The 11993-nt window shown below is 41.8% G+C and overlaps 1 pseudogene; it reads left to right on the forward strand.

Annotated features, from left to right (window-relative positions):
• Window positions 1-11584, forward strand: part of LOC121633004 — a 60502-nt pseudogene extending 48918 nt beyond the window's left edge.
• Window positions 11585-11993: the final 409 nt, after the last annotated feature.

Here is an 11993-nt window from a genome sequence, read left to right on the forward strand (position 1 = left end):
TACGGGGAAGCTGCAACGCTTCTCTCACCTAGCCACACCAAGTTAGTCGTGGTTGTCACCGCCATTGAGACCATCGGGTCTGGCTGCAAAGCCCCAAAGCGCCAGCGAGGGAACCTCATCTTCACCCGCTCCTGAATCAGAACCGCAGGACGTGTGCGAACGCGCCGCGGTAAAGCTCAACGTTCAGTGGCCCGAAGTTCAAACTGAGACCAGCCAGTCTCGTTATGAGGGAAGAAGCTGCCAAAAGCAAAGAGAACGGGGAAGCAGTTTTTATCGTTTTTCCCAGAGCTATTGTAGAAGTTTTCTGTCTCCTGGCGGAACAAACCCTACAGGGAGAAACACCCAGTGAGTGGGAGCTCTGTACTCAACTGCGAGGGAATGGAAAAGTGCGACCTTCGCCAGATGCCCCCAGTCAAGTCTGCAGTGGCAGCGCACCTTCACCGGCGGCGGGGTGGTCCGCCCTACCTCTCAGCTCGGACCGCTTTCAATCCAACCTGACAGAGAAATCCTACAAGATGGCTGCGCTGACAGTCCGCACACTCAATGCCTCATCCCTGCTTATGGCGTATCAGGCGGAGCTGGAGGAGGAGATGACCTCCGCTCCCGATTCTGCGCTGTGGGAGGAAGTGTGTGTTATTGCCGGTCACTGCCTTCACCTCCACAAGGCAGGTGCCCACCCCACAGCGCCTCCCCACTGCCAAGGGTGGGCTATGAGGCAGCGGCTCCTCCGTCCCTAACCTTCAAAATCCCCAAGCTGACGTAGACGCAGCCCGTCGCTCAGACACCTTCACGAGGTCCCACCACCAAGGGCCAGTGGCAGAAGAGGTCTGAAGGCTTGCACCCCGATCAGCCACTGCCTACCTCCAATCAGACTCTTCGGAGGAGGAAACGGTTGGCCTGATAGTCAGTCGGGAGGGAAAGCTTGTGCTGGATTCGCTCTCCCCATCACCTCAGTTCCTGGGCGTAGATGGCCAAGTTCAGCGCATGGACGACAGGACATTTGAGCCTGCACGGCGCGCCTTGAAACGATGCAGAGACTGGTTTCAACAGAGGAGATCCAGAGGAGACCCCAGCCTTGTCTCACAAGCACTTTTGTTCAAAACATTAAAAGTTTACAAACTGTTGCATCCAGGCATTGTGCTGAGGGTGCAGTTGGATATGTTGCAAAACATGAAAAAATCATCAACACAATGGGAACTGGTCTCGCATCTTCCGAGCGGAGTGGGACCTCTTCCCAATATAAACGATACTGCGGAGGATCAATGTCCCCACGCATGCCCAGTACAGAACGTCTAGTCCGGAGGCATAGCACCACAAGACGGCGATCTGACTCCACAAATGGCAGACCAGCCTGTCAGCCACCTGTCACTCAGAGTGGAGCAGTGGAAAGGCTGCACAGACTCGAGATGGATTCTTAGCACAATAAGCAGAGGATACAGGGAATAATCAGGGAATGATCCAATCACAAGCGGAGGGGCAACTGGCTCTTCCTACGAGAGGAAATTTCCTCTCTGTTGGAGAAAAATCGATATGTGTAATCAGTCAGTGTCAGACATGTGACCTAACTTACCAACACGCCCCCCCATAGACATATATACGTTGACGCCTCGTTACACGCTGGAGCGGGATGCAGTGTCGCCGCCATATTGGATGGGTGTCCACATTCCAGGATAACTTCAGAACTAACCGGAGTCAGGATAGTTCTAGAAAACTATACCCGTATTTTGTGCAGCCTACGGTTGCAATAACCAGTGCAATATTAAAAGCTGATCGCGTGGCCTTACTTTTTACAAGTAGGCTAAGATTTTTTTTTTTTTTTACCGTTTTTGCATGTCTAGGAATTATTGATTTATTGTGTATTACATATAATATAATATAATATAATATAATAATAATAAGTTTCCTTACTTACCCTCAAACGATTCACGACTCTCACTGTCCCCACCAAACAGCTCTCTAAGTGTGTAAATGTTTTTATTTATTATTATTTTCTTACATCTCTGCTGTTTGTAACAAAGCAAACCGTGAGAAAATCGGGTAAAAATTAGTGGAGTTATGATTATTGTAGTTGGGCATGCTCCTTAGGAATAAATGCATTGGAGGAGCATGAGACACCCATCCAAAATGGCGGGCGCGATGATCGTCAGCTCCAATAGGCAGCATCAGATTATGAGGCGTCTATGTATATATGTCTCCCGCGTCATGTTGGTTGCATCGTGGATATAAACAAGCAACAGGAAGAGCAGTATTTGGTTAGTAGCACATTTTAAAAGTTTTTACTCAGTCGCCTGTATGGATAAAAAGAAGAATGATGAGAGGATACCGTACAGGGACAAGCTTCTCAAGGAGGCACGGGATCCGTATTTGGCCAATTTGTCAACAATCAATAACATAGATCCTTACGACCTCACAGCTAAGGAATGGAACTTCGATGCTACATTACTACCTCCAACCTCATCGCTGGACATAAACTACCTTGTTTATGGTATCAGTGCTTACACGTATGAACAGTTCAGAAACTACAAATCTCTGGAAGCTCACGGACATTTCAGAAAATGCTGGGTGTAGGATCTGTTCACATTTCCACCGCAGGACTGCACAACACAATCTCACTGCAAAGGTAAGCTCACCTGCTGTTAGTGAAGTTATGACTGGTGGTTAGGGGTTACTTTACTTATTTAAACTCTGATCATAAATGATTCATGTGCATTACAATGTTGTAAAAGAAACAACTTCATATTTATATTACACAACTCAGAACATTTTTTTTGAATGACTTAATAATCCTACCACATTTTCATACAACTTTATTACTCAAGCTAATATGTCAGTCTGGCATCAGCCTGTAAACCAGAAACTGTAATAACATAGTTAAAACATTATAAATGAAGCTAAATATAGCAAACGGTTGAACACTGCTGTAAACGGTTGTTGTCTGTCTGCCAGTGTGTGTCTACAGGTCCTGCTCTCCCAGCACCAGACTGACTCTCCACTGAAGCTCTGGGTCATCATGGAGGTCTACATCATGCAACAGCTAAAGAAGACTCCTGAATCTGCTCTCATTGTTCCTCTTGTTGACTAATTTGCACATATTTTGCACTGTGGTTAGCACAATTGTATGTTATATTGTTACAGTGTTGAACTTGCCATCAAAGATGTAAAATTCTCTCACTACATTACTTGAAGATATTATGCCACAACTTCAGTGTTTTTATTATGTCATGTGTGCATATTCTGTATTTTCTTTTATTGAAATTTTATCTGTTTAACATTGTTGACTGAGAATGTCAATAAAAACTTATATGAAAAAGTAAAACTGTCAAGCTTTAACAATCATGTTTTCATGTTTTCTATTCAGTGTTTATCTCCACAAAATTTTTAATGTAATTAAAATTTAATGTAATGCAATTTTCATGATCAAAACTGACACTAGTTATTTATGTGCTTATGAGGCAACGAAGAGTCAAAATACTTCAAAAATGCCATTGACACACTTTATTATTCATGTTTAAGTCATGTACAAAAACAAAAAAATGCACATTTTTGCTGCACAAATATAAAAGAAACTTCCAACTGTCTGACTGTACACATCTCCATCATCATGTGTCTCATCCTCTTTGATCAGCTGATCACCGTCTTCTCCAGCTTTATGTGTCTCCTCTCTGGTCTGTAGCTGACCGCTTTCCTCTCCAGCATCAGGTGTCCTCTTCATGGTCTGTAGCTTTCCAGTGTCTGCATCCTGGTAGACTCCATCTCTGCTGCTTGCAGTGTCTCTTTCCTCAGCTGATCTCGTCTACGTCGTCTTGCAGAGCGTGCAGTGTTTGTGGGTGTAACTGATGTGAGTCCTAGAAGCATGGATGGTGCCCAGTTTGAGCCAGCTCCCATCATTTCTTAAGCTGGTTTACCTGCAATCACGTGTTTGGTGTTATTATAAAAACTAGTTAACATTGGATGCTTCCATTACATTTCACAATCTTAACCACTTAATCCAACCAGTTAACCATCCCATCAGATCTCACAGAGCACTCTTGGTATTTACCTGTATCTTTAAAATCATTCACTCTGTGACGTTTTGATATAAAGATGATTAAACAAAATAAACACGATCAAACAGAAATAGATGAACCCATTTCTATTTCCCTCCCTCTTTGCCTGTAGTTTACAAGTGAAGTTAGCCCACGTGAATATAGCAACTTTAGAAAGCCAAATGAAGCTTATTCATTAACATTACTTACACAATAAAAACAACAGCAACAACAGCTACCCCGAGTGTGATGTCAGCTGACACAGAACGATTCCCCACGTACAGAGTGAGAGTGGTTTTTATTCAAGATATTTCCTCGTGCTAAAGAAAAGCGATCGCGGGATACCTGCAATTTTGGACCTGCGGGTCTTAAACAAGCAGCTCAGGAAGTACAAATTCAGGATGCTGACCAAAGCTGCTCTGATGCATTTCCTTCACCCGGGTGATTGGTTCACTTCAATCGATCTGAAGGACGCATATTTTCACATCCCCATATATCCTCCGCACAGGAAGTACCTCAGGTTTGCATTTCTGGGGAGATGCTACGAGTACCTTGTACTTCTGTTAGCAGCGTCCTCTCGCCAGGAGGTGGCAGATCACACAAAGTGGTTATTAGACCATATGGTGGATCTGGGTTTCAGGATAAACATGGAGAAGAGTGTTGTTCTCCCATCTCAGATCATTTCCTTTATAGGTCTGTCTCTAAACTCAGTTCAGGGGCATCTTGGAGGGAAGAACTGTAAATGGAACATGGAACCCACAAGCTGATAATTTGGGCCAGCAGGAATTTTCTGTCCTTGAAGGCCACTCATGTGCCAGGGGCTCTGAACCAGGGAGCAGACCTGCTTTCCAGGGGGAGTCCTCTGTACGCAGAGTGGAAGCTCCACCCAGATGTGGCCAAACAGGTCTGGCAGCATTTTGGTCAACCGTTGGTGGACCTTTTTGGAAATCGAGAGAACACTCAGTGCCCCCTGTTCTTCTCTCTGCACGAATAAAGTGCTCTGCTGGGAGTGGATGCCCTTGCCCATCAGTGGCCATGTGTTCTTCTGTACGCGTTCCTGCCCATAGCGCTCATTTCACCGATATTAGCCAGGGTGTGAGCAGGGGGTCTGTCGATGATTCTCACTGCATCCAACTGGCCATCAAAACACTGGTTAGTGGAGATAACCCAGTTCCTATGGGAGGAACCCTGGCCTCTACCAGTATGCAGAGATCTGTTGTCTCAAGCTTGGGGGGAAATTTTTTACCCCCACCCGCCCTTGCGGATCCTCCTTCTGAACCGCTGGATCAGGCGGATCTGAAGGTGGCAACTTTGAAGACAGTATGCTGTTGGCTTTTGCTTTAGCCAAGTGTGTAGGGGAGATACATGCTCTCTCAGTACACCCAGCATGCACAAAATTCTCTGTGGGTGGTGAAAGGGTGAGCTTGCTCCCTAACACCACTTTCTTGCCTAAAGTGTTGGCGCCATGTTCCCCAATTGATTTGGTGTCCTTCAATCCCCTGCCTTTCCTGCCTTAGGTGCAGCGGCGGTGCTTTGACCAGGCCGAGCGCTGCATGTTTTTATGGATAGAACTAAAACCATCAGGAAAAGCAACCAACTTTTTGTGTCGTGGGCTAAAGCCCACTTGGGAAAGCCAGTGTCCAAATAGTGGCTGTCTCACTAGATTGTGGGCGTGATCTCTTTGGCCTACAGCTCCAAGGGACTGCAGCCCCCAGAGGACCTGCGTGCCCACTCTGCCAGGGGTCTCACTACCTCCTGGGCCTTGTTTAGGGGAGTATCCATTCAGGAAATTTGTGTCACAATTAGCTGGGCCTCACCCAACACTTTTACTTGTATTGACGTCACTGTGCCACCACTGGCCCATTCGGTGCTCAGTCTGACTCCTGCCACACAAGGCCATGGGCGATAGGTTCTATAAATTCAACAGTATGTTATCCATAGCCTTCTGCTCATGCAATCCGGAAGTCAGTATTTTTCCTATAGTGAGATATGAAACAAATGCTATGAAAGAGAGCTTTAGGTTACTTGTGTAATACTGGTTCTCTGAGTAGCACGAGTTAGTGTCTCACCAGGCCACCCTCCTTGTTCTTTCGTTGAGAGGAAGAGGTGAGTGCTTTTTAAATGACCTGCTTGTCAAGTGGTGCTTGCACTTGATTTTTATATGGAAAGGGTCTCCGCAATTCCTGGCACTGACAGTCATGCTCCAGCCAATCCTCGCTGGAGTAGTGCAATAGGAGCTTCTGATGAGGTCACACCCAGAGTGTTCCCATAGTGAGACACTCACTCATGCTACTCAGAGAACCCGTGTTATGCAAGTAACTTAAATTTAGGTGAACTAATGGGTTAAAGTAAAGCCCAATGGACGCCTAATGTTGATATAACTTGACATGTTGAGTTTCAGCATTTGGAAAAACTAAAGTGGTTTAAGGCAACAGATTTCCACGCAAATTTCTAGTAAACTCAAGTAATCAATGATTAGAGTGTCTTTTTATAATTTATGATTATTTTAGTTTCTCCTTTACAATCTTATTATATATTTTGAACAATTAAACTTTCAGAAATGAAAAGAAAAGTTTAGCAGTTTACCTTTAGGATTAAAAAAGAATTTTCCATTTAATCTTTTATGGACACTCTAGTTTTTATTGTGATTAATTATTGATCACAAAGCCACAAGATGTTGACATGTCTCATAATGATGTCCTTTCTAGATCAAGGCCTATAGTGATGGTGGAAGCAACTGTGTCCTTCAACCCAAACGAAATCCCAACTCAAAACATGGACTGCTTAAATCCCCTGGAGAACCAAGCTGAAATCTGCTTTACTATGAGCAGACACTCTGAAGTGAACACAGGTTCATCCTTCTTCTCATTTTTATTTCCACTGACGTTCTTGTATTTGTGTGCATTTCTATATAACATTAGCCTAATAGCATAATTGCCTAAGTCAGATTTTAAGGTTTTGTTGGTAATGATACAAAGTCAATCAGCAGTATTAGGAGAGTAAAGTTAGACAGATATTGTAATTTAGCTAAAATATGACTTAGACATTTATGCTATAAAGCTAACAATGAAAGAAATTCTTGTATGTTTCAGCTCAAGCACAGATTAATTAAACTTTTACGCTGGATGCTACCAGGAAGACCCCAAACAACCGAGCTTACATCAGAGAGAAACTACGAGAGGAGACTGGATCACTTGTTCTGGACTTAAAACGTCGACAGTGCAGCAGTGTGAATTTTTTCATTGAGGTAGAGCCTAATGAGTTCAGAATAACTGATCTAAAGAAAACAGATTTAATATTTCAAAAAAGTATTTTGCTTTAAGTCTTATCTTGCTTCATCATAATGTTTCCCTTCTCTTGTTGCAGGCTTGTCCAGAAGATATTCACAATCCACTTATGAACGAGCTCAGATTCACCTTCGATGGTTTACCTTCTGACACAAATCTTAAACCAAGTCTCGCCCAGCAGGCTCAAACAACAACCTTTCATCCAGTGAGTAACCTTTAAACACATTTCATTAACATTACATTTCCATTAACAGCTTTCTTTTTGTCACTACATTTTCTGCATAACTGATATGTTGACATGAAAGCAGTTGAAGAGCTTCACATGGCTCCGACTTCTCCAGGATTCATCATAAATCCTGAACAGTGTTCGTTTCTTATTACCCTGTGATCTAATGTTTTTAACATCTTGTTTTCACAGTTAAGGTTTCAGATCAACTGTGGTGCTGATGAGAAATGTGTTGATAATCTGAAAGTGGACTTCAACTTCACCAGGTAAAAAGTAAAACTTGGAAACATAAATAAACAGTTGGGCATGCTTTTAGTGTTTTAGTAATAATGGTATCTAAATCTGTTCTAATTTACTCAAATGCAATGTTTTGTGTAGGCATAGTTCAGTAATCCATGTTATTACATTTTAATGCTTGTTTGTATAATTTCTTTACGCACATAAAGTATTTTTCATTTCATTATTGATGACGTAACAACTAATTAGCCAACTGATTTTGATTGGCCTGACTAGTCGACTTCAAAAAAGATGTAAAATACCATCCTTAATAATAAACGTCTCCAAGCTATAAGAGTGGTCAAACCAAAACAAGGTCCTACTTACCTTGATTTGGCAGCACCTTGTCTGCACACTTGGAAATGCCTTGAAGACCTTTAGTGAAACAAATTAAACATGAAGTTTTCATTCCTGATCACAGAGTTACTGAAATAATCTAAAGAGGATGTCTGTTCTTTATTTTGAAAAAGAAATCTTTTCAGCTTTCAGTCAGGCTGCATGGTGATGTGTGGTTAGTGTCGTCTCATGGCAACGATGTGTGGTGTTTGCATGTTCTACCCATGTGTAAAGAGGACACACATGGGTGGGTCCTCTCTGGGTTAAGTGGTGGTCCTAGGATAGGAGTGTGCATATCTGTGTTGGACCCATGGTGGACCTGTGAGCAGTGCATCCTGCCGTGTCTCACCAAGTAGCTGCTGGGATAGGCTCTGCCCCCAGTGACCCTATATTGAAATTTAAAGGTATAGGCAATAGGTGGATGGTCTTTTCAACCTGTGGACATCTTCATAAACATATTCTGTTCTGTTAAGAAAAAGACATCTTTTCAACTTTTCAAACAAACCTCAATGTTGATTAGATGTCGGGTAAAGCTGTCAACTAGGACTGTAACGATTAGTCAACGCTTTCGACAAAAATAGTCAACAACAAATTTAGCCGTCAACTACTGTTGGCAAAAAAAAACAAAACAAAAAAACTAATAAAAAAAAAAAAAAAAACTACAGTGTGAGACATCGTCTTTTTTTGTTGTCTCTGCTGAGAGTTGCACATGAAGTCTGCCAGGGGAAAAATATGGCAACGGACTAGGGAGCAAAACGGCGGCAGAGGACGTCAAAAGTCTGGGATAACTTCACGTTAAACTTATAAAATAAATTAAATACATGTGAGATTTGTAAAGTGGACCTTGCATACCACGGAAGTATTTCTGCAATGCTCGAACACTTAAAGAGGATGCATGTCGGACTTACATAACCTCATGAAAGATTTCAAAGCTGAAAGTCAAATAAGAGCCATTTATAATAATCATGAGATACATAATCCGAATGGTCGACTAGCTGTTTTAATAGTCGGTGACTAATCAACCATCAGAATAGTCATCAGCTGCAGCCCTACTGTCAACACGACATTGTTGCTGACCACCAAATGTTGGTACTGATAGAGGAGTAAATTAGCTCAGAGGGGCACAATGACGATTCTCAAACTGGGAACCGGTTCTCAATTCCCATCCCTACCTAGTTCTAACCAGCATGATAGCATTACCATTGTCAGCATTCATGTGGAAACAATGCTGCACTGACAACAGTTTTGATTTTCTCTTTCATTCTTGTTCATCTTCATAAACTCTCAGGTCCTCAGTGATTGCGGTTGGCATTGATGGGCTTTTGGATGTGACGGTCTCTGTGGAGAACAGGGAGGAAAACTCATACAACAGTTTTATTATTCTCACATACCCAGCTGGGCTCTCCTACAGGAAGTTTTCAGCTCTGCAGGTCAGACATCAGGATCAAGTCTGTTTCCTCTCTGATCAGCTGCTCTCCAAGTCACATCAATGCTTTGTCTTTTAATACAGGGAAGAATTCAGTGCAGCTCTTTGGACAGTGAAGATGGAGTAACTCGAGGAAAGACAGACTGCACTATTGACAAACCAATTTTCAAAAGCAACTCCAAGGTTGGTTTGTTGCACTGCTGCAGACTGTTGAGTCAGAAGAGGAGGCATCTGATCTCTGGTTTCTTTCATTTCCAGGCTGTCTTCATTGTCTCCTATGGGATTGGAGCCAATAGTCAACTTGACAGGAAGATCTTTGTCACTGCAAACGCCACCAGGTACAGTTCTTCAGCTGCAGGTGCAGCAACTTGGAATATGAATATTTTCTATAAACATTTCCATCTTTATCTTTCAGTGGGAATCAGCAGCACTCCCCTTCAAGTGAACTCTACAAGAGGAAAGAGATCAATGTGAAATACAGCATCTTTGTTTCAGCTGAAAGGTCTGTGTTTCATAGTTAAATCAAAATAAATTTAAAAGTGATGCTAATTTTTTTGCTCCAGTATATAATGTTTACAATGTCTCTTTAGCTCCTTTAACTACTGCAATTTCACTTTTGGAACAAATAATTTGCAGAAACCAGTCCAACAATCAATCAAGGTGAAAGATTACTTCTTCCAGTAGTATCAGTACTATCTTCTAGTTTACTGCTATGTTTCAGACCTGATGCTTTATTATATTCTGAAACTTTTCTTTCTCACCTTCTCAGGTTACAAATAGCATCAGAGCATTTAATTTCACTGTGGTGATCAGGGTTCCTGTAAAGCTCGGTAACAAAGATATTTGGGTGGATTTGAACAGTCTGCAGGTAAATATAGAGAAACCTTTAATTACTAACCTTAAAAAAGCCTTAAATGTATCTTAGACATGGCAGTATGTGGTGAAATGAGGAGCAGTTCCAGTAAAGTGACATAAATCAACTTTATTGTCAGATTGCAGACTGTCAACGAGACAAATATGAAGAACCTGTTGTCACTGATATTGTTGCTCAGATAAAGGAAAAGAAATTAGTGGTAAGTATGTTTTTATAATGTGCCTGTTTAAATGTATATGTTAATAAATGCACATTACTGTCCACTTCACTGCAGCTTTCTATGCATGTGTCCACCACAGGACTGCTCTGTAGCCAAGTGCAGAGTGTTTAGGTGCAGCCGGTTCATGGGAAGAAAGGAGAGTAAGACGTATACAATCTCTGCCAACCTTAGTTCAGCATGGATAGAGCAGGTAAATATGAACTGAATGTGGTAAGTGCAACTGGTTCTGATTACAGAACCAGTAGGCAACTCTTATGAAATTTAACAAGACTAAAAATCTAAATAAATTATTCTTCCACATGTTTTAGTCTCAGATTGGACTTCCATCTGCCAAATTCCTCTTAACCAGCACGGCCAGTCTGGAGTACGACAGAGACCAGTACATCTTCTACTCAACAGCAACTAATAACAACCCACCTGTTCACAAAGTGATTAAACATTACTATTTTTAAGATTTATATTATTTAACTAAACAGCTTGAATTAATAAAAACTCTGTCTCCTCACCTCCCAGATTGAGACAGAGGTAGAAGTGTTTCCTGTACCAGATTTCACCAAAGAGATTGTAGGAGGTTCTCTGGGAGGGTTGGCTTTTCTAGCTTTACTCACTGCTGGTCTGTATAAGGTGAGACACTTGATTATTTTTTTTTTCTTTGGTCAGTAAATTACATTGATTTCTAAATAAACAAATGTGTAGATTGTGATGATTAATACATCTTTATATCTTTTAATTTTAAAATCCATTCTTTAGTCATTATTTACATCTATTTATGAACTAAGATTTATATTTTTATTTTTTCTTCTTTTTACTCATAGGCTGGGTTTTTTAAGAGCAAATAAAATGAGATGATTAATGAAGATGGAAAAGGAGCCACAGAGACAGCAGCTGATGGAGGTGCACCCACAGGAGAATAAAAATCTTATTATTCTTACTCTCAAAGAAACCACCCATTCCCCACATCCAGTATTTTCCATTTGTACCATTAACCTGTTGACTACAGCTGACTACAAAACCAACCCATCTTATTATTTCAGGAAATCTCTATAAATGAAATATCTATGCCACCACTTTAAGAAACCAGCCTGTGTGTTTGCGAAATCTCTCACTGGGTCAGACTGGGACTAAAGTCGGGTATAAACTCCCTCAGGCCACCCCAACTTATATACTGTACACATATGCTCACACTCACACAAGTTCACACTTGCAAACACACATATAGCTTAAGTCATCACCAGAGTTCATTATTCTATGTCGACCAACCTTCACACCAAACTATAACCCCTTTCCCCTACCCTCATCAACAGGCTGAATACTACAGTGATA

The sequence above is a fragment of the Melanotaenia boesemani genome, chromosome 21 (genome assembly GCF_017639745.1).
Source record: "Melanotaenia boesemani isolate fMelBoe1 chromosome 21, fMelBoe1.pri, whole genome shotgun sequence".
In the NCBI taxonomy this organism is placed as follows: domain Eukaryota; kingdom Metazoa; phylum Chordata; class Actinopteri; order Atheriniformes; family Melanotaeniidae; genus Melanotaenia; species Melanotaenia boesemani.